This window comes from Schistocerca gregaria, chromosome 4 (genome assembly GCF_023897955.1).
Source record: "Schistocerca gregaria isolate iqSchGreg1 chromosome 4, iqSchGreg1.2, whole genome shotgun sequence".
NCBI classification, from domain to species: Eukaryota; Metazoa; Arthropoda; class Insecta; order Orthoptera; family Acrididae; genus Schistocerca; species Schistocerca gregaria.
The window spans coordinates 145,966,702-145,993,877 of NC_064923.1; positions in this window are offsets into that span (position 1 = coordinate 145,966,702).

The following is a 27,176-nucleotide window of genomic DNA, read 5'->3' on the forward strand; positions in this document are numbered from 1 at the left end:
TACGTCACACCATGCGTCCATAATTGCTACAGAGTGACTCCAGGAACACTCATCAGTTTTAAACACTTCCGCTGGCCACCAAACTCCCTAGACATGAACATCATCGAGCAAATCAGGAATGCCTTTCAACGAGCTGTTCAGAAGAGATCTCAGTTCCCTTCAGCACTGCTTCAGACATTAGTCGAGTCCTTGCCATGTCATGTTGCGACACTTCTGTGTGCTCGCGGGGGTCTTACACGATATTAGGCAGATGTACTAGTTTTTTTGCCTCTTCAGTGTATTAACCATCACAAAGTTACTGTTGTGTCGTACTGTCAATTATTTCGTTTAACTATTGGCCAGTGAATAACGAGGCAGTGTCTGGTCCATTGCAAAAAATACCTTCTATTCGAAGAATCAGTGTCATCAGGTATTTAAGCATATGTGATGTCTATGCTTCTGTTTTACGGTGATAGATATACGGTAAAAAATAAGAGGGAGGGTCAAAAGAAAACGTTAAAAATGTAATTGAAAGTCGACATTTCTCGCCATTGTTCTCCAAGTTGGCAGCACCGTTACCAACGATGTACTGAAACCCCAAAGGTCGGCAGTATATTGTAGACAAGCGACAGGTCGCCACAATATCAGTTCAAAACGGCTAACCTGCTTGTGACACGGACCCAGACATGACAGCGTTCTCTCATACTTTTTCTGAACAGTGAAATCCATCGGAGAATGAAGATCCAGTATAATGATGCATGTCTGTAACTGCATCAAGGGTATGAATGAAATAGAGAGTTCGAAACGGCGGGAATTCAGTGACACTCACTCAGTGAGCGGGTCAGTCAACCCGCATTGTAACATTAAAGTCTACTGCAGCAGCTCAAGCGACTGTGTTGGAATATCACCGTGTAACGATGTAGATGAAGATGAAATGGGAGATATGATATTGCGCAAAAAATTTGACATAGCACTGAAATAGATACATCGAAACAAGGCCCCGGGAGTAGACAACATTCCATTAGAACTAGTGACGGCCTTGGGTGAGCCTGCCCTGACAAAACTCTACCATCTGGTGAGCAAGATGTATGAGACAAGAGAAACACCCGCAGACTTCAAGAAGAATATAATAATCCCCGTCCCAAAGAAAGCATGTGTCGACGGATGTGAAAATTACCGAACTATCAGTTTAATAGGTCACGGCTGCAAAATACTAACGCGAATACTTTACAGGCGAATCGAAAAACTGGTAGACGCCGACCTCGGGGAAGATCAGTTTGGATTCCGTAGAAATACTTTAATACTTATCTTAGATTAAGGAAAGGCAAACCCAAGTTTTTAGCATTTGTAGACTTAGAGAAAGCTTTTGACAATGTTGCCTGGAATATTCTCTTTCAAATTGTGAAGCTGACATGGGTAAAATAAAGAGAGCAAAAGACTATTTACGATTTGTACAGAAATCAGATGTCAGTTATAAAAGTCGAGGGGCACGAAAGGAAAGCAGTGGTTGGAAAGGGAGTGAGACAGGATTGTAGCCTCTGCCCGATGTTATTCAATCTGTATATTAAGGAAGCAGTAAAGGAAACAAAAGAAAAATTCGGAGTAGGTATAAAAATCCATGGAGAAGGAATAAAAACATTGAGGTTCACCGATGACATTGTAATTCTGTCAGAGACAGCAAAGGACCTGGAAGAGCAGTTGAAAGGAATGGACAATGCCTTGAAAGGAGGATATGAGATGAACATCAACAAAAGCAAATCAAGGATAATGGAATGTAGTCGAATTAAATCAGGTGGTGCTGAGGGAATTAGACTATGAAAGAAATCCAAAAGAAATCCGTTGGAATTCGATTACTCGATAAATAGTACAATTCTCAAGGCTGTCAATTCATCTAAGTACCTGGGTGTTAAAATTACGAACAACTTCAGTTGGAAGGACCACATAGATAATATTGTCGGGAAGGCGAGCTAAAGGTTGCGTTTCATTGGCAGGACACTTAGAAGATGCAACAAGTCCACTAAAGAGACAGCTTACACTACACTCGTTCGTCCTCTGTTAGAATATTGCTGCGCGGTGTGGGATCCTTACCAGGTGGGATTGACGGAGGACATCGAAAGGGTGCAAAAAAGGGCAGCTCGTTTTGTATTATCACGTTATAGGGGAGAGAGCGTGGCAGATATGATACACGAGTTGGGATTACAGCATAGGCGTTTTTCGTCGCGGCGAGACCTTTTTAAGAAATTTCAGTCACCAACTTTCTCTTCCGAATGCGAAAATATTTTGTTGATCCCAACCTACATAGGTAGGAATGATCATCAGAATAAAATAAGAGAAATCAGAACTCGAACAGAAAGGTTTAGGTGTTCGTTTTTCCCGCTCGCTGTTCGGGAGTGGAATAGTAGAGAGATAGTATGATTGTGGTTCGATGAACCCTCTGCCAAGCACTTAAATGTGAATTGCAGAGTAGTCATGTAGATGTAGATGAAAGGAGACACTTACAGTAGTAAATGAGTTTTGCTATTTTGAGAGCAAAATAACTGATGATGGTCGAATTAGAGAGGATATAAAATGTAGACTGGCAATGGCAAGGAAAGTGTCAAGGAAAGGGTTTCAGAGTAAGAGAAATATGATAACATCGATTATAGATTTAAGTGTCAGGAAGTCTTTTCTCAAAGTATTTGTATGTAGCGTAGCCATGTATGGAAGGGAAACATGGACGGTAAATACACTCCTGGAAATGGAAAAAAGAACACATTGACACCGGTGTGTCAGACCCACCATACTTGCTCCAGACACTGCGAGAGGGCTGTACAAGCAATGATCACACGCACGGCACAGCGGACACACCAGGAACCGCGGTGTTGGCCGTTGAATGGCGCTAGCTGCGCAGCATTTGTGCACCGCCGCCGTCAGTGTCAGCCAGTTTGCCGTGGCATACGGAGCTCCATCGCAGTCTTTAACACTGGTAGCATGCCGCGACAGCGTGGACGTGAACCGTATGTGCAGTTGACGGACTTTGAGCGAAGGCGTGTAGTGAGCATGCGGGAGGCCGGGTGGACGTACCGCCGAATTGCTCAACACGTGGGGCGTGAGGTCTCCACAGTACATCGATGTTGTCGCCAGTGGTCGGCGGAAGGTGCACGTGCCCGTCGACCTGGGACCGGACCGCAGCGACGCACGGATGCACGCCAAGACCGTAGGATCCTACGCAGTGCCGTAGGGGACCGCACCGCCACTTCCCAGCAAATTAGGGACACTGTTGCTCCTGGGGTATCGGCGAGGACCATTCGCAACCGTCTCCATGAAGCTGGGCTACGGTCGCGCACACCGTTAGGCCGTCTTCCGCTCACGCCCCAACATCGTGCAGCCCGCCTCCAGTGGTGTCGCGACAGGCGTGAATGGAGGGACGAATGGAGACGTGTCGTCTTCAGCGATGAGAGTCGCTTCTGATTTGGTGCCAATGATGGTCGTATGCGTGTTTGGCGCCGTGCAGGGGAGCGCCACAATCACGACTGCATACGACCGAGGCACACAGGGCCAACACCCGGCATCATGGTGTGGGGAGCGATCTCCTACACTGCCGTACACCTCTGGTGATCGTCGAGGGGACACTGAATAGTGCACGGTACATCCAAACCGTCATCGTACCTATCGTTCTACCATTCCTAGACCGGCAAGGGAACTTGCTGTTCCAACAGGACAATGCACGTCCGCATGTATCCCGAGCCACCCAACGTGCTCTAGAAGGTGTAAGTCAACTACCCTGGCCAGCAAGATCTCCGGATCTGTCCCCCATTGAGCATGTTTGGGACTGGATGAAGCGTCGTCTCACGCGTTCTGCACGTCCAACACGAACGCTGGTCCAACTGAGGCGCCAGGTGGAAATGGCATGGCAAGCCGTTCCACAGGACTACATCCAGCAACTCTACGATCGTCTCCATGGGAGAATAGCAGCCTGCATTGCTGCGAAAGGTGGATATACACTGTACTAGTGCCGACATTGTGCATGCTCTGTTGCCTGTGTCTATGTGCCTGTGGTTCTGTCAGTGTGATCATGTGATGTATCTGACCCCAGGAATGTGTCAATAAAGTTTCCCCTTCCTGGGACAATGAATTCACGGTGTTCTTATTTCAATTTCCAGGAGTGTAGTTTGGACAAGAAGATAATAGAAGCTTTCGAAATGTGGTGCTACAGAATGATTCTGAAGATTAGATGGGTAGATAACATAACTCTTGAGGAGGTATTGAATAGAATTGAGGAGAAGGGAAGTTTGTGGCACAACTTGACTAGAAGAAGGGATTGGTTGGTAGGACACATTCTCAGGCATCACGGGATCACCAATTTAGTATTGGAGGGCAGTGTGGAGCGTAAAAATCGTAGAGGGAGACCAAGAGATGAATACACTAAGCAGATTCAGAAGGATGTAGGTTGCAGTAGGTAATGGAAGATGAAGAAGCTTGCACATGATAGAGTAGCATGGAGAGCTGCAACAAACCAGTCTCTGGACTAAAGACCACCACACACACACAACGATGTATGAAACAGTCACAATTCCGAACGTTAGTCATAACTCAGCACATTCCATCGTTTATGAAGTGCCTCCAAAGTGGGTACCACAGCAGCTTAGTCAAAGAGGCGATGGGGAGGGGGGGAAGAAATTTCTTTCCAGTATAGGCCTGCAACAGGAGGTGCACGAGTGGTAAAGCATACAACCAAATTAATTTTATTTCCGAGGAATCTGTGCATTTCATGCACGCTGGAGGATGTGTGTTGAGCGACAGGAAGACTGCTTCGTAAAATGCCTTACATGTGATTCACTTCTGTCCAGTGAAAGAATTTTTTTTTAAATGTTTGAGTTGTCATCTCTCTCTCCCTCGTACGAAGTACTAGTCAGTGAATAAGTTAGGTTGCTTATCATAAAGTGCATCAAATTCGTATTTTTGTGGCACGTTTTATGTACCCCACCCAGTATATCTGTAGTGGGTGGACTATGTCAACAAGATTTTCATACAATTGCTTCATAAATTGTAACCTTCACCCCCCTGTGTCACTTGTCAATGCGTGTATTTGAAGAAGTTAATTATTGTGTCATATTGCACTCTTATGTTCAAATGTGTGTGAAATCTTACGGGACTTAACTGCTAAAGTCATCCGTCTCTAAGCTTACACACTACTTAACCTAAATTATCCTAAGGACACACACACACCAATGCCCGAGGAAGCACTCGAACCTCTGCCAGTATGAGCCGCACAGCCGATGACTGCAGCGCCCTAGACCGCTCGGCTAATCCCGCGCCGTTGCACTCTTATCAAAATAGTGACAATAGTTATCATAGTTTAAAAATAACATTGTTTCGTGAGCGAAACACAACCGAACCATTTTCTTATTATCCCTCATAAAATTTCATTTTACCCCTCAGCAGGTTGGCGACCACTGTTCTATTGGGTATGGTTTCTAACCCTGCCTGATGCAGAGTCGTTTTTAAGTTGCATGTCAATGCGGCAACTCAGATCTGGTCATTGATTTTACCAGTCATCTCAGCAACTGGCAACAGCCCTGAACACGTTACCATTTCTCCTAGTTTGGTCTTCGCCGCTGTCAAACATTTACATCTCAGTGAGTTTGCTCGTAGGTCGGAAACTGCCTGTCAAGTGGGGGAAAGACCGAAAGAAGCGAACGAGCGAAGCGCTTACTGACACAGGGTGAGGGGAGCAGGCAGCCGGGTTCCCGTTTGAATATGCACCGAAGCCGAGGGGGCGTGGCCGAGCTCAGTGGCAGCGGCGGCCTGAGGCAACGCCAGGGGGGAGACGGCAAAAACCGCCCGGAGTCGCGGAAAGGTCTCATTTGCGTCGCAAGAAACCGTGGAAGGCGCCCAGAAAAGGGGCGCGCGATTCCGGCGAATTTAGTCAGTGTTAAGCGCGGTGACGGCTGGAGACGGGCTGGGGGTGGATCCGCATAAATCTGGAGAGCTGCTGGCGCCGCGCCGCCTCAGGTGTCTGCCGCTCCATAAATCAGCGGACAAAGGCCGGGCCAGACCGGCGCCGCGACGACGAACGGGCGGGGCGCGGCCTCATTTACTTATTATGGCGCCAGCCAGGGGGCGCTGATTGTATTCCGCTCTCTGGCGGACGCCGCGAAGCGCGCCTCGGAGCCAGGCACTCACTGCACCTGGCGCCGCCAGAGGCCAGCAGTGCGCCCGGGACTTCTCCGTTCCTGCCTCCCAGCCACGTCTACCATCCGTACAACCTGTACAGTCTTAGACGGCGTGAAGTTATTGTGTTGTGTTTTCTTGTCAATCTACAAACCACTGTAAGTACTCGGTATACACTACCTGATGAAAAGTACCAGGTGTATCGGTATGAAATGAGCGTTAAGATACAAATGTGCCGATAGGGAACATTTGTTGTGAACGAGATTTCACCTCTTTTTGTATGGTTGGTATGACATCTGTCACAGATATTCAGTATACAGTGGAAACTCGATTAACCGTCATCTTCGGGACCGCGGTCGTGACGGTTGAGCGAATAGACGGATAACAGAAACACTGTGTTCCTCCAAAACAAATAACCTCAATCAATTATTTTATGTATAGACACATATCACTCTCACAGTAATATAATAATATTTAGGAGCGAAAACAAATTAAACACGATTGTAATAGCAAATAAAACTATTTATTAAATGATAAAAATATCCGTACATTAGCTACAAAAGCTGCAAAATACGCAATGTACAGTGCAGTACTGTACTATAAACTTACAGGTGAAATAGTTCATCTAGCTTGGAAATAGTCAGTCAATTTCTTCTGCCTTTTTGATGTTCGAGCTTTCATCGCGGCAATATTTCGCATTTTTCGGAGCAGTAGTACCTGCGTTGCATTAGCCTCTTCTTGACTTTCAAACCATTCTATACACTTGGAGAGCATGGTTTCGGCCTCTGAATGGCTAATAGTTTGCTTTTCTTCATGGTTTGAACATCTCATCAGCCCCTTCTTCTTCTTCTTCTTCTTTGGTGGCACTTACGCTGGCAACAATTTCGTCATCACTCAAAATTTGAAAACCCCCGTCCATTTTGTCACACTGTAACCACTCTGATACGTCTTCTGACGTCAAATTTGTGCTGATTTGTAAATTATTGCACAAATTGAGCATCTCAACTGTCACACACTCAGAATCCTCCGATACTTCACCTCTAGGTTGAGGTCAAAGTTTATTCCAGCCGTTCTTGAGATTTGACACTGACAAATCACACCATGCGCTGGCAACATTGAAAATGGCATCTTTAATACTGTAAGACCTCCAAAACTGTTTTACAGATGTCGATTCATCAGATGAGAGCAAAATTTTTGATAAATATTTTTCTATAACGACGTTTCATGTTTTCGACGTTTACGTTTTTCAGACATTTTATCAAGTCACTGTATCACACACACCGGCACTATATACGGTAGTGTAAAATATTACTGAATAAAGTTTATTCAAGAGGAAAAGACGAACACGGCACAGCCTGCTAGATACACTGTGACAATTACAGTCTTCTCGCCACAACTGGAAACGAATCCAGTGGTGATTGTTGACTCACAAGTGAGACAAAGACAAGAAAAGGGGGAGATGTGTTAGGTCTTGAAGGTCATATTTTATGTACCATTCTACGGCGGGCGGGTACATTCACTTCCAACTAATATAGAGTAAATAAACAAAGCGAGTGCGTTACAGCACCTTAGAGCATTCTGTTATTACAGTATTATTATGCTGTTACAGCAGTGACAGTTAACAGAAACTGACGGTTTAAAGAGTGACGGTTTTTTGTAAAAATACAGGTTTCATTCAGCACGTGTGAAAGTTTCACAGTGTGTAGATGCATCCTTCCCGCTTGTTTTCAAACTTACAACGGAATGGTCAGACTTGTCATGTCGAAACCTGTGTTGCTTTTTTACCACTGGGAGTTAACATTGAAAAAAGTATGTATACAGAATTTTTGCTGCTGACATGACCTGAAAGTCTGTAAACAATTTTATGAAGTAAGACATTATTGTCGAATGGTTTCCGCGCTTATAACTACCTCTTGTACAACCTTGACATCTCTCGCTACGTTATACCAACGCCATCTAGGGACAAGGTGGCGTTAGCTACGCGCCGCTCTCTTGCCACAGCAGTGAGAGAGCTGATTCCCCCAGTGAAAGCGATCGTATGATAATTAAACATTCGTTGACAAATATAGCTGATATGTTATCTACAACATTCTTTCCAAATAGCTATGAAATAGACACAAATAAATATACGGTTAAGAGCACGTCCACATTTTATTTCTTGTAATTACCGCAAAAATGCGAAATATTGATACAATGTTCGAAACATAGGTTGTTTGTGCACCAAGAGCATACAAGCAAAGACGACATATGACAGCCCTGCTAATCACAGACGTTGATAGATGTCCGTAGACAAAACTGGGCTGGCGTTAGGAATGAATCAGGCCGGAGTATCCGTATATTTCGAGGAGGGCCACGCATATTTAATCAAATTCTGAAACCGTGGGGAGGAAAATTGATAATGTACTACTGATTGCAGCTTGAGAATATTGTCACGGTGATAGACAGGAAATGACTGTGGTCTGCACACAATAATTTTCTCTGTTAATTTTCTATAAAATGCCTTCCACTGACGGAAACATTCTCTGTGTAAAGGTTGAACCACGTTCGTCGTGCCGGGTGGAATCTGAAGTATCTCTACTTCTTTGTCAGTGTGGGCTCGAAATAGAGCTTTTAATGAATCAGACCTTTTATGACCTGACCACGAATCTAGAAGGACAAGAGATTTGTTCCCACAGAACCGAAGAAAAGCATGACGCATGAAAAGTGTAACGTTTTCATTTCCCATTTTTCCAGATTTAGATGCGTCTACCACAAGATTGTTTGCGTAGAACATTGTTCTTTTGACACGTGGTTCCTGAAGACACACATATAGTTTAGGCAGCAATGAACCATCCAGACTAATTATGGGCATTATAGTGTACGAATGGGTGAGTGCAGACGTGGACTGCGCAATCGCCTCAACATGTTTTTCCCCTTTGATTGACAGTGTTCTTTTCGCACGCATTTCTTTTGGAAAACCTGACTGATCTGCTTTGTACACGTAAGATTGACTAAAACTAGTCGATTTTTTGCATTCGTAAGAAAAGATTCTATCATTTCGATTTGTCACTTCATTTTCCGACCTGTTTCTCGACACAAATTTTGTTATTTTTCTTGCCACAATTTTATGTGATCTTTTGAAGCTACTAATCCAACTTTAAGAAGCTGTAAATTCTTTAGCGCCTATCACGTTGGCAACCTATAACGCCCAATCATGCAATGTTGTATCGCTGACACTAAATGACTGTTGTCTGGCATCGGTAAACAGCTAAAAAAGTAGCGCATTTATCTCTGTCGCAATTTCCAGTCGACTCTTACGTCGTGAAGCTACTTCCTTTTTCCATCTATACAATTCACGGTCAGAACGGACAAAGCGATACTTACTTTGAACAGTACTGACACGTATGCTTTTCTTACCACTTTCGTTCGACCAATACGTCACCGCTTTTTCTTTGTCTCACAAGGTAATTGTAGTGGCTGGTGTTACTTTCGGAGATAATTGATGATGGTACGTGGCACTATCACTCGAAGAGTCTTCATGTGTGCCGCTTTCATCGGTGTCTTCGCCGTCTGTAGATTCACAAGCTGCAATACCGAGTGTTTCAGTTGTTTCTAGCCACAGGTCTGCGCCATTTAGATGCTCGTCTAGAAGTTTAAGAAGCATGTCGCACAACACATAGTCTTCACGCGTGTTTTCTGTTGATTGCTTCAATTGGCGTCTGTGGTGTATCTCCATGGCAAGCAGCAAAACATTTACAGGGTTCTCCATCACCTGTGAGCGGAGACTGAATGTTCACCGTAAAGTGGCTTGCGGAGTATAGATGAACATGTACATAACATCTTTCACATCTCTAACCAGTTTCAGGACGGTATGTTTCGAAATACGTACCAGAAATTAAAAGGACGTGCATGCCACAGAAATCGAGGCGGATCTCAGTCCATTAATATATTAACAAACGATTGCTGACGCGCTGCAATGTTGAAGGTTCTTAAATATTCGTTTCCCCTTTTCACCAAAACCGTGCAGAGATACTCCTCTTTAATGAACGCCGCGATAAGACGGCCGCACTTCCCGGCCATGCGCACAACGCTCGCGACTCGCCATTTCCAGGGGTGACCAGCCGTCACTGCAAGCGCCAGGCAGGAAACACAGCCATGTTCGCGATTTTTTTTTAGGTGACTTCCAGTTCATGTCAGCAGCTACAAATTTGCATACAGACCTTTTGCACAGTTATATAACAGTGCTAAAAAAAAGCAATACATGTTTCGGCATGACAAGTCTGACCATTCCCTTGTTAGTTCAACCTGTTCCCGTGAGTGGCGCGGTCACAGCATGTCTTCAAGATGGCTGCTACACTTGTTCGTCAGAAGCAACGTGCTGTCACAGAATTCCTGTGCTGTGAAAGCGAGACAGTGGGAAACATCCACAAGAGGTAGGAATAGGTGTATGGAGATACCGCAGTACAGTTAGTCGGTGGGCAAGCAGGTTACGTGATGAAAACGGGCACGGCAATATTGAGGATTGTCCTCGCAGCGGCAGGACTCTCACTGCACACACTCCAGATAATGTGCAGAGAGTTAACGATTTGGTGACTGTTGAGAGACACATCACAGTGAACGAATTGTCACGCTACGCTGGGATAGGGGAAGGAAGTGTTTGCATAATACTTAAAGTGTTGGCGTTAAAAAAGGTTTGTGCCAGGTGGGTTCCCAGGATGTTGACAGTGGCACACAAGGAAACAAGAAAAACGATATACAGCGAAGTTTTGAAACAGTACGAAAATGCTGGAGACGAATTTCTTGTAAGAACTGTGACAGGTGATGAAACATGGCTCCATCATTTTTCACCAGAGACGAAGAGGCAATCAATGGAGTGGCATCATGCAAATTTACCGAAGAAAAAAAATTCAAAACCACAACCTCTGCAGGAAAAGTTATGGCTACGGTGTTTTTCGATTCCGAAGGACTCTTGCTTGAGGACATCATGCCAATTGGAACCAACATAAATTCTGATGCATATGTGACGACACTGGAGAAACTTCAAGCTCGACTGAGTCGTGTTCGACCACATCGGCAAAAGCAGGATGTTTTGCTGTTGCACGACAATGTACGGCCACATGACAGTCAAAAAACCGTGGAAGAGATCACAAAACTCGGATGGGCAACACTGAAACACCCGCCTTACAGTCCTGACCTGGCTCCATGTGACTATCATCTCTTTGGAAAACTGAAAAACCCTCTCCGTGGAACAAGGTTTGAAGATGACGATTCCCTTGTGCACGCTGCCAGACATTGGCTCCATCAGGTTGGTCGAGAATTATACCGTGCGGGTGTACACGCGCTAGTTCCAAGACGACGTAAGGCAGTTGAGAGGGATGGAAATTATGTGGAGGAATGAAAATATTGTTTCTAAATGATGTATCTACACACTGTAATACTTTCAAACATGTTGAATGAAAGATGGATTTAAAAAGAATAGTGTGCCTTTCCTTTGGAGTGACCCTCATAATGTCTGTGGAGGAATTGTAACACACACTACCTCGAGAGTAGAAACCAGAGTTGGCATTGTTTTTGGAGGTCGGAGACTGGAGAGAAGTCGACGTTCTGATCCATCCAGAGAGCATTTCATTGGGTGCAGGTTGGTCGCTAGCCAGTTCAGTCTATCTCAGGAATGTTATTATCCACAGACTAGAGCAAGAGCCGAAAAGTGCGAGAATTATCGCACATTCAGCTGAACAGCTGATGCATCCAAAGTACTGACAAGGAAAAATATGCAGAAGAATGGAAAATAAAATTCAAGATCTGTTAGCTGTTGATCAGTACGATTTTAAGAAAGGTAAATTCACTCGAGAGACATTCCTGACGCTGCAGCTGATAACAGACGAAAGACTGAAAAAAAAAATCATAAGATTTGGCGACCTGCTGAAAGCGTTCAAAAATGTCAAGTGGTTCAAGATGTTCGAAATCCTTAGGATAAATTGTAGAAAAAGATACGCAACAGACAATATTTGCGAGAGCCAGGAGGGAACGATAAGACTCTAAGAGTGATGAAGTCTTTTCCCCTTGCCTTTCAACCCACAGATCGAGGACGCAGTGACGAAAATAAAAGAAAGGTTCAAGAGTGATTTAAAATTCGAGGTGAAATGATACCAATGTTGAGGTTCACTGATGACATTACTATCCTCAATGAAAGTCAGCAAGAATTCATGACCTACTGAATGGAATGACCAGTCTGATAAGTGCAGAATATGGACTGAGAGAAAATCTAAGAAAGACAAACGCAACGAGAAGCAGCGAAAAATAATTTAACGTCATAATTGATAATCATGAAGTAGGTACAGTTAAGCAATTCTGCTACCAGGCAGCAGGACACCCCATTATGGGTAGAGCAATTGAACATAAAGAGCAGACTACCACTGAAAAAATGTCATTCCTGGCCAGCAGAAATCCATTAGTATCGAGGATAGGTCCTAATTCGAGGAATAAATTTCTGAGAACGTACGTTTGAAGCACTGCCACGCATAGCAGTGAGACATCGACTGAGGGAAAACGGGTGCTGAACAGAATAGATGCATTTGAGGTGTGGTGCTACAGAAGAACGTTGAAACTTACGTGGACTGATAAGGTAAACAATGAGAAGGTTCTTCGCAGTATTAGCGAGGAAAGGAATATATGGAAAACACTGCGGGAAATTCGTATCTGGCCGTCAAATAAGACTGATGATTAAAAAAAAAAGTGGGCTTCATAGATGATCTATGACAAAGTGGCCTGTCATTCTGATACAATAATTGTTAGCTTCTACTGTACGCACTACACAACGCTGTAACATATGTTTATATCTTTACATATGTAGCGTTTTTATTAAGGGGAGACTTACAAAGTTGTAACACTTTGAAAGAAATCTTGTAAAGTTCAAAGTTCTCCAGAGAATGTAACTAAATAAGTTTTAATGGGTAATGACATTTTCAACAAGATTAATATAAGTGCGTACTTTGGAAAATCTATCGTAACGAAATTAATGGATATTACATATATCGAAGGCTGCAGCCCCTGGTCTCGCGGTAGTGTTCTCGTTCCCCAACACGGGGTCCCGGGTTCGCTCCCCAGCAGGGTCAGGGATTTTCACCTGCTCCGAGGTGACTGGGTCTTCATCACCATCATTCATCCCCATTACGGTCGGAGGAAGGCAACGGCAAATCCTTCTGGATTTTTACAGCTCTCTAAATATCTCTGAAAAATGCACTAAATTTTATGTCCTTACTTTTATATATATGCCTTAGTATTGTATTAAATGAACCTCCCTTTCACAGAATGTTTCACAACACTATTGACTAGTTGCATGCCAAATTTTAGTACCCTATCGTCACAGGTCTGTAAGTAAGAGCTACATAAAGTTCCCAAAATGTAATTTACTTGAAACCTTAATCACGGATTTGACACTGTTTATATTAGGCCTTACCTAATCTGGGTGAACCAGTGCAAACCATGTGCATATTCCCCTGCATATCCTCTTCTTTGGTTACCTTGATTTTCCGATTGAGTAGCAATAATATCAGGTGCAGATATTCTCCTGTTATTGATTTCCTTCAATATCGACGGGCGGAAGCTCCTGGACCAAATCCTAGCCTCTGCAGAGTTATAAGTCTGTCAGTGCCACCACAGTTAAAATCTTAACAACCATTAGGCGCTGAAGTTTTGGAAACAAATGTTTTCTTGAGATATTGTTTTCATTTCAGAGATTTGTAATTTTCATTGGGATTTTGGATTTTTCATACTTCCAGACATGAACACAAACTTTCCGTACATTGTGATTGCAAAAAACTGGAAGCAAACGCTTGGGGAATAAATAATATGAGCAAACAAGAACAAGAAAGGGATATGGCCCCATGCAAGCATTTTCAATTACTGTTTTTATCACACTTAGAAGTGCAATTTGAACGTAATATTCAATAATTGAAATAGCAATTCTACGAAGTAAATGAAGAGCCAATAAAAAGATTTTCACTATTTTCGTCACTTTCATGTACGTTCCCCCTTACTTGTTGTTAGTTCCCCACTATGTGTATCTGTCTGAATTTAGCCCAAATTTACCCCCAACTCTATGAAAAGTCTACCTATTATCAGAACTGTGTGCCCACAAACTGTTATCCAACTTAATCTTGTATACTAAACCTTGACTAAATAGATCCTAATTTGGACTATAAATGGTCTGAAAACAATTTGTCTTCACATTAAATGTGAACTGAAGTAAAACAATTATTTGCTCCTAATCAAAATTTCGATTCAGCTCGCACCTTGACAACATTGTTGCAGATTTCTCTAAAGCACAACAGCAAACGGTAAGTAGGGAGCAGCTATGCTAATTTTTAAACAAAATTTGCAAACGATATTCGAACTGTTGTGGACCACATGGTCTAGTGTCGTAAAGCGTAGTGATAAATCTTTAAACAGTGGGATGTGGAGAATTACTAATCCTGTGATATAATATTCCAAGATAATGATTGTGAAATGAAGTATTTAATCTAAAGACAGAGTAAAACTTAGAGTGATCTTCACACATAACTTTGGACTGAAGAGTATTATTGTTAACAATGTGAAGAGCGATTTAAAAACAGTACTGTGTTAAAAGAGAAGTTCTATAAAAACCAAACAGATTAATCAGTTAATATGTTAATGTATGACTTCAGGAAGGCGTTTCTTTCAGCTGTGAGCGAGTGAACAAAGTTAACTAGCTGACAATAATCATTCCGACAAAGTAGATGTGCAGCACTGCAGTCTTACCTCAAACTTCTTCTCTTCAGAGTAAATAATATTATTCACTATGTATATTCTTTTCGCCTTTAAATACAAACATAATATTCCTCCTTTCTGTCCTTTACAAGAAATCCTTCTTCACCTAAAAGATACCATCACAAGCCAACACAGCACTACTGAATACGTCCCTCAGCCACAACACTCCAACTGAGAATGTATCCGACTGCGCAGAAGCAAAGAATGTGCCACAATAAGACAAAAGATTGTTTAATGGTAATATAACTTGCTCTCTCTCTGACGCACACATTGATAACTTACAAAAATCCAAATGATGTGCCCACCTTAAAGTGTAATGAGGGGATCACATCCCAACCACGAAAATCACCGCCGTAACGTAACACAACCTTCTCCACACCTCACTGTTGTCGCTACAAATGGTGGCAGGTAACTTTCGCCAAATACGAGCCCTTCTGTTGCAACAGGATAGTGCGTGGTCCAATAATCCAGCATTCCGCACGGCACCTGAAGCTGTATCGCCGAGAGTACTTCTACTACCATTGGCTGATCGTCCTTCCTTGGTCCTTTCGTGAATGGCACTTGAGAGGAATAATTGTCTGTAAGCCTCCGTATTAGCTCTAAAAAGCGGTAACTTAGACTATCGTTTATTACAGGCTAACCAATTGCCAGAAGACGAGTGGAAAAGTCTGCAGGAATCTGAAGAAAATAGTCTGGGAGCTAATTCACGAGGGCATTGTTGCAGATGAAGAACACGATTTCGTGTGAAACGTGATGATTTCCGTCGTTCAGGTGGGATTCGGAAAATACAACCTGGTACCTAAGCAAGTGAGACAAGGTTAAGGCATCGGATGCCAGAAAGTGATTTATAACGGTACTGAGAACCCTGCTACTCTTGTCACTATCATCGCAGATCACTTTATTGCCAGAACATACCAGCTTAATGAGGCGAATGGAAGAAGGCATCAGCGCTGAAAGTGATACCCGCAGCCTGCACAAAGAATGAATTTCTCGGCTTGGCTCCCTTTCTAGAAGACGAGATCAGCTACGGCCCGGTCTCGATTAAGAGTGCCATTCTGCTTCACGTCCCAACCAAAAATAGTGTACTGCTTCACGTCAAGACGGAGAATACTGTTCATCTTCGCATTCTGACTGAGAAAAAGTTACACTCCTGGAAATGGAAAAAATAACACATTGACACCGGTGTGTCAGACCCACCATACTTGCTCCGGACACTGCGAGAGGGCTGTACAAGCAATGATCACACGCACGGCACAGCGGACACACCAGGAACCGCGGTGTTGGCCGTCGAATGGCGCTAGCTGCGCAGCATTTGTGCACCGCCGCCGTCAGTGTCAGCCAGTTTGCCGTGACATACGGAGCTCCATCGCAGTCTTTAACACTGGTAGCATGCCGCGACAGCGTGGACGTGAACCGTATGTGCAGTTGACGGACTTTGAGCGAGGGCGTATAGTGGGCATGCAGGAGGCCGGGTGGACGTACCGCCGAATTGCTCAACACGTGGAGCGTGAGGTCTCCACAGTACATCGATGTTGTCGCCAGTGGTCGGCGGAAGGTGCACTTGCCCGTCGACCTGGGACCGGACTGCAGTGACGCACGGATGCACGCCAAGACCATAGGATCCTACGCAGTGCCGTAGGGGACCGCACCGCCACTTCCCAGCAAATTAGGGACACTGTTGCTCCTGGGGTATCGGCGAGGACCATTCGCAACCGTCTCCATGAAGCTGGGCTACGGTCCCGCACACCATTAGGCCGTCTTCCGCTCACGCCCCAACATCGTGCAGCCCGCCTCCAGTGGTGTCGTGACAGGCGTGAATGGAGGGACGAATGGAGACGTGTCGTCTTCAGCGATGAGAGTCGCTTCTGCCTTGGTGCCAATGATGGTCGTATGCGTGTTTGGCGCCGTGCAGGTGAGCGCCACAATCAGGACTGCATACGACCGAGGCACACAGGGCCAACACCCGGCATCATGGCGTGGGGAGCGATCTCCTACACTGGCCGTACACCTCTGGTGATCGTCGAGGGGACACTGAATAGTGCACGGTACATCCAAACCGTCATAGAACCCATCGTTCTACCATTCCTAGACCGGGAAGGGAACATGCTGTTCCAACAGGACAGTGCACGTCCTCATGTATCCCGTGCCACCCAACGTGCTCTAGTAGGTGTAAGTCAACTACCCTGGCCATCAAGATCTCCGGATCTGTCCCCCATTGAGCATGTTTGGGACTGGATGAAGCGTCGTCTCACGCGGTCTGCACGTCCAGCACGAACGCTGGTCCAACTGAGGCGCCAGGTGGAAATGACATGGCAAGCCGTTCCACAGGACTACATCCAGCATCTCTACGATCGTCTCCATGGGAGAATAGCAGCCTGCATTGCTGCGAAAGGTGGATATACACTGTACTAGTGCCGACATTGTGCATGCTCTGTTGCCTGTGTCTATGTGCCTGTGGTTCTGTCAGTGTGATCATGTGATGTATCTGACCCCAGGAATGTGTCAATAAAGTTTCCCGTTCCTGGGACAATGAATTCACGGTGTTCTTATTTCAATTTCCAGGAGTGTATTTCACGACCCAGCCAAGAAAGAAGTTAAAATAATATACTCCCGTGCTCTCTGAAAGCCAAAAGTTACTGGTTGTGCAGTCAGATAAAACGTTAGAAACGTTGTTAATGATTGATCACGTAGGTAGGAAACATGTCTCTCTGACTTCCGAAAATATTGTTATTACTTGAGCCACTATCTACTTTTTTTAAAAGTTTGAATTACTTTGCAACAAAATTGTTAAGGTTTTTGTGTCCATTTGTAGACAAATCGCTTGTTGGCTTCTGTCTCGGATTCTTCGGACGACATTTATTTAGTTATTTTTCTGACGTTTGCCAAAATTTCACTCTCCATTGCTTGTGGTACACTGGAGTCTCGCTGACGGCTGCAGATTATACACTGAAGCGCCAAAGATACTAAGATAGGTATGCGTATCCGAGTACAGGTATATGTAAACAGGCAAAAAATGGCGCTGCGGTCGGCAACGCATAAATACTACAACAAATGTGTGGCGCACTTCATAGATCGGTTACTGCTGCTGTAATGGTGAGTTTGAACGGCGCACGAGCGATGGGACACAGCATTTCCGAGGTAGCGATGAATTGGGGATTTTCCCATACGACCATTTCACAAGTATCCGTGAATATGAGGAATCGGTAAAACATCAAATATCCGACATCATTGTGGCCAGAAAAACATCCATCATGAACGGAACCAACGACGACTGAAGAGAATCATTCGACGTGACAGAAGTACAAACCATCCGCAAATTGATGCAGATTTCAATCCTGGACCATCAGCAAGTGTCAGCGTATGAATCATCCAACGAAACATCGTCGATATGGGTTTTCGGAGCCTAAGGCCCACTCGGGTACGTTTGATGACTGCACGAGGCAAAGCTTTACGTCTCGGCTGAGCTCGTCAACAGACATTGGACAGTTGATGATTCGAAAAATGCTGCCAGATCGGACGAGTCTCATTTCAAATTGTTTCAAATGGATATACGTGTACTGATATGGAGGCAACCTCATGAATCCATGGGCCCTGCAAGTCATTAGAGGACTCTTCAAGCTGGTGGAGGCTCTGTAAAGAAGTGGGGCGTGTGCACTTGAAGTGATATGGGACTCCTGACACGTCCAGATACGACGCTTGCAGGTGACACGTACGTATGCATCTTGTCTGATCACCTGCATCCATTCATGTCCATTGTGCAGTCCGATGGTCTTGGGAAAATCCAGCAGGACAATGCGACACCCCAAACGTCAAGGATTGCTACAGAGTGGCTCCAGGTACACTCTTCTGAATTAAAATGCTTGCGCTTGCCACCAAAGTTTTTTGGCATAAACGTTATTGAGAATATCGGGGATGTCTTGCAACCTGCTATGCAGAAGAGATCTCCATCCCTTCGTACTCTTACGGATTTATGGACAGCCCTGCAGGATTCATGGTGTCAGTTCGCTCCAGCGCTACTCCATACGTTAATGGAGTACGAGGCCACGTCGTGTCGCGGCACTTCTGTGTGGTCACCAGGGGGCCTACACGATATTAGGCAGATGTACCACTTTCTTTGGCTCTTCAACCTATGTACCTGGCGCGCCAACGTCGAACGGCTTTCCATCGGTCATTTCCCCTGTTTCTTCACTTACAATAACTTTATTTTCGAACTCTTCTATTTGATCTGTGTCTGCATAGAAAAAAAAAACAACATGGCAATTGTGAGTCCACCTTAATGCAAAACACTTTTTTGTTATTTGTTTACTTACTTATTTCCCAGAACTAGGTTCAGCGACAAACACCGCTGTCATCAGTGGGTTCTTTAAATCTAAGACATCCAGAAAATAGCATGGCTATACAAACACTGTAACACATCATTAAATTTTTACTGTTAGTCTTTTTCATTATAGTTTCTGTCGATACTTTCATACTGCCTTATTTATTGTACGTTATAGAATGTTTTAAGAATTGTTGACGCTGTTTGCCGCATATTTTGTGTGCTTTTTCCTGTTGCCGTTTTCACATCATGTCATCTGCAGTTGTGTGAGTGCATGTTAGTAAACAAAAAACGGGTAAGATCACCTTTCAGTATTTATTTACTAATAATAATGACTTCTGTGTCGGCGAATTTCGCTATGTTGTCGGTCTCACACAGCGCGTGTTCCTTCACAGCTGATTTCTCGACCTGCCCCGACCTGTAATGCCGCTTATGTTCGGTGATCCTGGGGTTCTCTGATCGTCTAGTCATTTCACCATAGACTTTTCCATATGTACATCGTAATCGCTGTATTTTCGAGATTGCAAGTGGATCCCTTTTCTCCTTTGTCCATTTCAGACACTATTTTATCTTCTTTGTCGATTTATAAATAATGATTACGCCGTGTCTGCGCAGTCATTATGTAGCAAACGTCAACCAAGCACGCAAGTGACAGAAGCCAACAGGCAATCCTGTCAACTTTACAACAACCTGTTTCTAGACCGCCACCATCGAAACTTTCACCTCTTCGAAAGTCGACGAAAGTTCTCTCACTCTGGCTAACCTTTAGGAGATCGTCAAATTAATGTGTGGGCTATTTCCCGCGTCAAAACCTCGGGTAAATAACCTTCAAGTATCAACACCAAAGAGACAGTGAAATTCAGGGATAGGCTTAATGTGCGAGATAGCACTCCTTATCTTCCGCAAAATCTGTCTACTGTCCAAACTAATGCCTAAAATTGCCGGAAGTGACCTGTTAGCTCACCGGACCAGTACTAGCCGCGATATCGTCAAACTACAAACCAGACTTATGTGAACGCAACTGCATTTGTAAGAGGTGTGTGACAAAAGTAATGAGATTGTCTTTCTCTGGCAAACTTTATATTTTTTTCCGAACAATGGTATTATCCTCATCAAAGTAGATCCCTTCGACACCTATAAACCATTGGGCTCGTTGTTCCCGCTCTTGTTAGCAGAACTGAATGGTCTCAAGTGGTCGGTCACGTTCTTTCCGAAAGTTCTCCAGACACGCAAAATTACCTCCGCAGTTTTGCGAAAAGAAAAAAGGTCACAAGAATTCAGGTCAGGTGAAGAGAGGGCCTCTAGAAGAGTAGGAATGTGTTTCGAGGCCAAAAATTCCGTAATGGGAGTGGCAGCTGGCGTGTTCTGACGCATTCTGACGCGTTCTAAAGTAGACAACATCAGTGGAGTAGCGTTACGAGTTGCTTTGAGTACTGTGCAATGCTCACCTCAACTTCCGGAGTGTGTCTTCTTATATAGTGTTATTACATCGTGCTTTTTAGAACTATTATTCGTTTCGTGTCTTCCGTGATATAAAACCTACGTTAAGTGGAAATCAGTAGTGTGTTTATAAGCTAGTGTTAAGTTATACGTGCTGTAAATTCGTTATGTGTCGTCTTGGATTCATTAGAGTGCTTTAAAAAAATTCCTGATGGTGTCAGTCGGCTTAGGAGTATTGTAGTAAAATATCATGCCCTCATGAAATTTTATGCTCTTCCTGTATGGTGCTACCTACTTTCAACGAACTTCGATCGTGTTATTCTACGACTGTCGCCTGGAAGTTAAGTTTTACTGATTATTACTTTATTATAGGTTAAGCGTGTTGTGACGCTTTTTATTTTACTGTAAGAGAAGAGTTATATGTAACAATGTTACAAATGTGTATGTTGCCATAGGTTATTTGATGTAGTGGACACATGTCAGGACTCTGGGTTGGTATTTCATTGGGGACTACGCAGTGGGGGAGCTAAGAAAGTGACAGACGCTGCTCTACAGTGTGTTTGTAGATTATGTAATCGAGATAACAAAATCGTGGAACAACAAAAAGAGATTTTGGACCTCAGGGCAGAATTAGAAATGATATATTTTGAATAGCGGACTGAGGGGGAAAAGAGACAGTGCGCGCGGGGAGAAGGCGACAAACTATAGGCCAAAGGATGTGGCGTTCGCTGTGTTATTCAGTGTATTTGGTATTTAATTAATTGGTAAATGAAAATGATAATCTTATTTTATTACCGTGAATAATTACTAAATAATTTTTCTTCCCGCTAAAGATTTGGTCAAGTTGCTAAAGAACTCCCAAGTTAAGGTTGTGTTAAAGTGTTGTCTGTAAGTTGTGTAAGTGTCACTAAATCACAGTTAGTACAACAGATTCTATACAACCATTGATTATGATGGAAACAGTTATATTCAGAAAAATGATGATTAAAACCACCGGATATCAGCCGCGCACAACACTGACGTATGTTATTATCTGAAACAATATTCTTCGCAACTCGTGCGTATTTAATTTCGGCTCCATGCATCAGCTAGAAGAGTTTGTTATATGGATCGTGCTGTGAGCACTGTTTTTAAAGAACCAATCTGATTCAAATTATTTTCATTAAAATGAGTTTGGGACACCGGTGCACATTTATTTTTACACACTTTTATTACCTTCAGTATTTATGTCTGCAGAATTGCGTAATTTGAATTTTCCGCTGAGATAATTGATACGATGGCGGCAGACAAATGATAGAGACTTTCTATTGTTATAGTAAGTTTGCTCTTATCAGAATAAGTATTTGAATTGCTTATTAAACCTTAATTTCATATTATGCACTATTTAATTTTCATCAAGCTAACATTTGATTTTTTCATAAGAAACACAGATAAAAACGCGATACAAATCGCTATCATCACCGTCTGCGCTCCTTGGAGAAATTTCATTAAGGAATAAATATACTGAGAAGCTGTGCTTCTTTGAAGAGGTTTCGACATGATGTTCTTGGATTTACACTACACATTACTCTTATTATACGCTTCTGTACCCTAAAAACTTTTTCTCAGTTTATGCAGTTACCCCAAAATATGCAAGTTTTTTTATATTTATATCTCCTATGTCTGACGTCAATTGCATTGCAAACACAGACTCGTTTATGCGCTTTAGGAGTTCATTAGTATGTCGGTACCAACTGAATTTATTATCAAGTTGTAATTCCAAGAATTTCATACTCTCTACTTCTCCTATTTGTATGTCACCATATTTTATACACACACTAGAAGGAAAGGTCTTGGAAGTTCTGATCTGCATACAGTGGGTCTTTTCAAACTCTAATTACAGTGAATTGGCTATGAACTACTTATTAATGCTATAAAAAATTTCATTAGCTGTCCTTTCTATATTTATATTTGATTTACTATTTATTGCAATGTTTGTACATTTGCAAATAAGACAAACTTGGCATCTGGTAATGTAACAGATGACAGGCCATTAATATACACAAGAAAAAGTAGTGGACCTTAGGGAACACCACATGTAACTTCTTCCCAGTCAGATGATGTCTGCTGAAGTGTTATGTAATGATTCCCTTTGATTTCTAATAGTGAGATATGACTGAAACCACTTTGCAGCACTACCAAAGATGCCATAATATTTTGATTTACTAAAGAGAATGCTATGATTCACGCAGTCAAAAGCCTTTGAAATGTCACAGAATATGCCAGTTGTCTCTAATTTTTGTCTAATGAATTAAGGACTTTTCACTGTAAGTGTAAGTGTAGATTTTGATGGGGTGAATAAGATACTCATTGTACGAGCAGCAGGAAACATAGAATAGACCATTAAAGTTGACCTAAAATAAAACAACAGGAGCAGCAACAGCACACACTCGTGTGGGGTTTGTCGAAGTTTTGAAGCGACATGAGCAGGCCTGGGTTAACACGCGTGTTAGCCATGTGAACAAGGATCTGAGCGAGCTGCTTTTGACTGAAGCAGGGCTTCATATCTGTAGCTGCCGTTGGGAGGTGGGGATCTATTAGTCATGGCCTGTACATAAATAGGAGAGAGGAATGGAAGATTAACTGAGTGCATTGCGAAAGTGTAAGGGGTGGGGGCACAAGAACACAAAACAAAATGCATGTGATTGCTGGAATCAAAAGGCCACACTTTTTTGTTTAGTGTGAGCTTACAGAGAGATAGTATTGAAAGAAATTAAACCAGTACTGGATAATAATAATACCTGTAGTACTTTCCAGAAGAATAAGATCAATTATTTTCATCAGAATATTAAAGGGTTAGAAAACAAGATAAATAAGCTTTTTGCATGCTTATAAGACGTGGAAAATTCTGAAGGGCCAGATGTTCTAAGTCTCTCTGAACACAATGTAGCCACAATGACAGGGAAGTTAAATATCAGGGACTATAGACATGCACCATTTTCCTCTAGAGTTCGCATAGAAAAATGAGAAGTTGCAACATTTGTAAAAGTTGGACACAAAGGGAAAAATATTCAAACAAACAGTTTTGTGTTGATCAAAACCTAGAAGCATATGTTTATGAATTGTGGCTGTAGCATAATTCTCTGATAATTGTAACAATCTGCAAATCCCTTCGAGGAAACTTTCTGCTACTTATAAGAAATCTAGATGCATTACTGAGTCACGTTTAGAACAACAAGAAACAATTGCTTGTCGGGATTTCAGTATAGATTTCTTAAAACATATGGACAGGAAAAATTAAATTAAATTATTATTTGGGTGGTTCAGTCTAAGTGTATTAGTCAGTATTCCAGCTCATCTGCAGCAAAATAGGACACTGATTGACAACGTTTTTACAAACAGTGCTCACGCTGAAACAATTATTGTGTACCCAGTTGTTAATGGACTAACTGATTATGGTGAACAATAAGTAGAAGTAAACAGTATGGCACCTTACAACTCGGAAGTAGGTTCATACTAAGAAATGAGGCTTATTAATGAGAACAGGATACAACGTTTTAAGTGTAAACTAAGAGTGGTGGTATGGGATGAAGTATATGCAGAAACAGATGACAACACTCTATTTATTTCAAAGTGAATGTGTGTCAATACGTGAAGGTTGCTTTCCTACAACATTATCGAAAAGTTCCATTAGAAAACAAGCAGCCGCGCTGTGTGGCCATGCGGTTAGAGGCGCCATGTCGCTGACTGCGCCCTCCCCCTCACGGCGGACGTTCGAGTCCTCGCTCATGCATGGGTGTGTGTGTGTTGTTCTTAGCATAAGTTACTTTAAGTAGGGATTGATGACCTCAGAAGTTTGGTCCCTTAGGAATTCATACACATTTGAACATTTTTTTAACAAGTAAGCTGTGGATAACTAAGGGAGTTAAAATCTCATTGAAGAGGAGGCGGGAAGTTTATGTAAAGACCATAGTAAGTCAACATCTGGCATTACTTCAATAGTAGGAAAATAACGTAATGTAGCAAGGAAAGTCATTAAAATGTCCAGAACTGCACATGAACTGAGAGAAATAAACAATACAGATAATTAGATTAGAACTGTATGGGACACTGAGAAAAGGAAAACAGGACAGCCACTCACTGTACAAGGTTCCCTAACAATCAAACTAAATTACAATGTTATGGCTAATAATTCGGGAGTTGCAAGTACTTTTATCAATAACATTCAAAACTTAGCAACAAACATAGAATTATATGATTCAGTTAAAGTAGCAAAAGACTATATTAAAAAGCTATTTCACAAAACTTTAAGCAACTAGGAGTAGCAGCAACATCCTTCACTGAAATTAATACAGTTAGAGACCTTCTATAAAATGAAAGCTGTTATGTGTTTGATGGAATTTCATTGAGAATTCTGAAAAGTTGTTCCAGCTTAATAAGTAATGTCCTAAATGATATATGCAGTGTATCTCTCGGACCGGTAATTTTTTCCAGACAGTTTAAAATAAGCAACTATTAAACCACTAGATAAGAAAGGTGCAAAGAGAGAGACAAATAATCAACATCCAGTTTCCTTACTGATATCTGTTTCCAAAACCTTCGAAAAGCTATTTATTCAAGAGTAGTTACGTGCTTAAGGGGAAGCAGTTTACCTAGCACATCACAGTTTGTACTCCAGTGAGGTTGATCAACTAAGAACGCTATTTACGGTGTGCATTCAGTCATCAATAGCACAAGACTTAAAAAATAACATATCGTAAGTTGTCATTTTTTATTATCTGTGTAAGGATTTCGATTGTGTAGATCATGAGACTCTATTAGAAAAACGCTAATGTTATGGGATTGATGGCTTTATATACAATTGGTTCGAATCATACTATACAAAAAAAATGCAAAAGATTGTGCAGAATAATTCAGACGATGTCAGAATAATAAAAAAAAAAATGATGACTCGTGTAAAATGAAAAAGGCAATCCTACAGGGACGAATTTTGGGACCATTCTATTCCTTATATGCGTTAATGCCATAGCATTTAACATTCAATGAGTAAAATTGGTACTTTTGCAGAAGATACTAGTGTTACAATGAATCTCATTAGGAAAAAAAGCAAAAGAAGATTTAGTAAATGATGTTTTCTAAATGTTATTGAGTGGTTCTCTCAAAAATGGACTCCCTCTAAATTAAAAAGAAATGCACTACATTCAGTCATGTATAACTAATGGAGGCATGCCAACAATTGATGAAACTCATGAGCAGGGGTCAGAGAGTAGGACATAATACTCCCAATATCTGGGTGTAGATATTGCTGAAAACCTGAAATTGAAGAAGTGTATTGCCAAGCCTCTCAAACAATTAAGTTCAGATACCTTTTCTCTACGTATAACTGCTGATCTTGGGCACGAACATATCAAACTCCTAAGATGGTTTGCATATCTCCACTCAAAAATGTTGTACAAAATAATTTTCTCTGTGGTAATCTATCACATAGAAAGAAAGTATTGATTGCACAAAAGGAAGCAGTAAGAATAATATGAGGAGATCATCCACGGACGTCATTTAGGTACCTCTTCAAGGAGCTAGGCGTTTTAACTGTGCCGTCACAAAATAAATAAAAAAAACACAAAAAATACAAAATTTGTTATATTAACTTAAGTATGTTGTTAAATTAACTTAATTATATCATGTATTGCAAAATTTGACTCGTTCCACATCATTACGAAATGTCGTATTCATGCTCCATGGAACTAGTATTAATCTAATCTAATCTAATCTAATACATATTTTCGCTAATGAATTTCGTCATTAAAAATCCAATTGAATTTTAGAATTACAGTGCTGTTCATACCTGACACACTAAATGGAAAAATGGCCTTTATTACTCATTGTTAAAGCTATCTGTGGCTCAGAGAAGAGTTCACTATAATGCAATAAAAATTTTTGATCATTTGCCCAATAATATAAAATGTCTAACAGGTAGCGAAACAAGTTTCTAATTTAATTTAAAATCTTATCCCGGACAACTCCTTCTATTCTATTGGAGAATTTACACTTTACAACTTGTAGGCAGTAAAAAAGATTAAAAAATTTAAAGGAACTTGTTTTTAAGTGATTTTGAATGAGTGTGAATAAAATGATAATGTGTTCATCAATTTTAACAGTAATCATGTATACATATACTGTAAACTGACTCGCCCCACAGTGATCTATGGAAGTTATTAGTAACCAACGAAGTAATTAACTACTCTTGCAATACTCATGGAATATAGTGCTTTTTCATGGTGCAGTATCCACTTGTCTGCAGGGTCTAATATCAATCGATTCACGTTTCACCTGAGCTTTTCAAGAATATCTTTGTAAAACACTTGGTTGACAGTTCTTCTGGAAGGAACAAATTCTTTATAGACCATAACCTCACTGTCAAAAAAACAAATCAGCATTGTTCTGATATTTCATTTGCTCATTCGAGCTTTATTCGGTTGAAGAGATGCCTCAGTGTGCCACCTCTAACTTTCTCGTTTTGTGTCAGGAGCGTACTCAA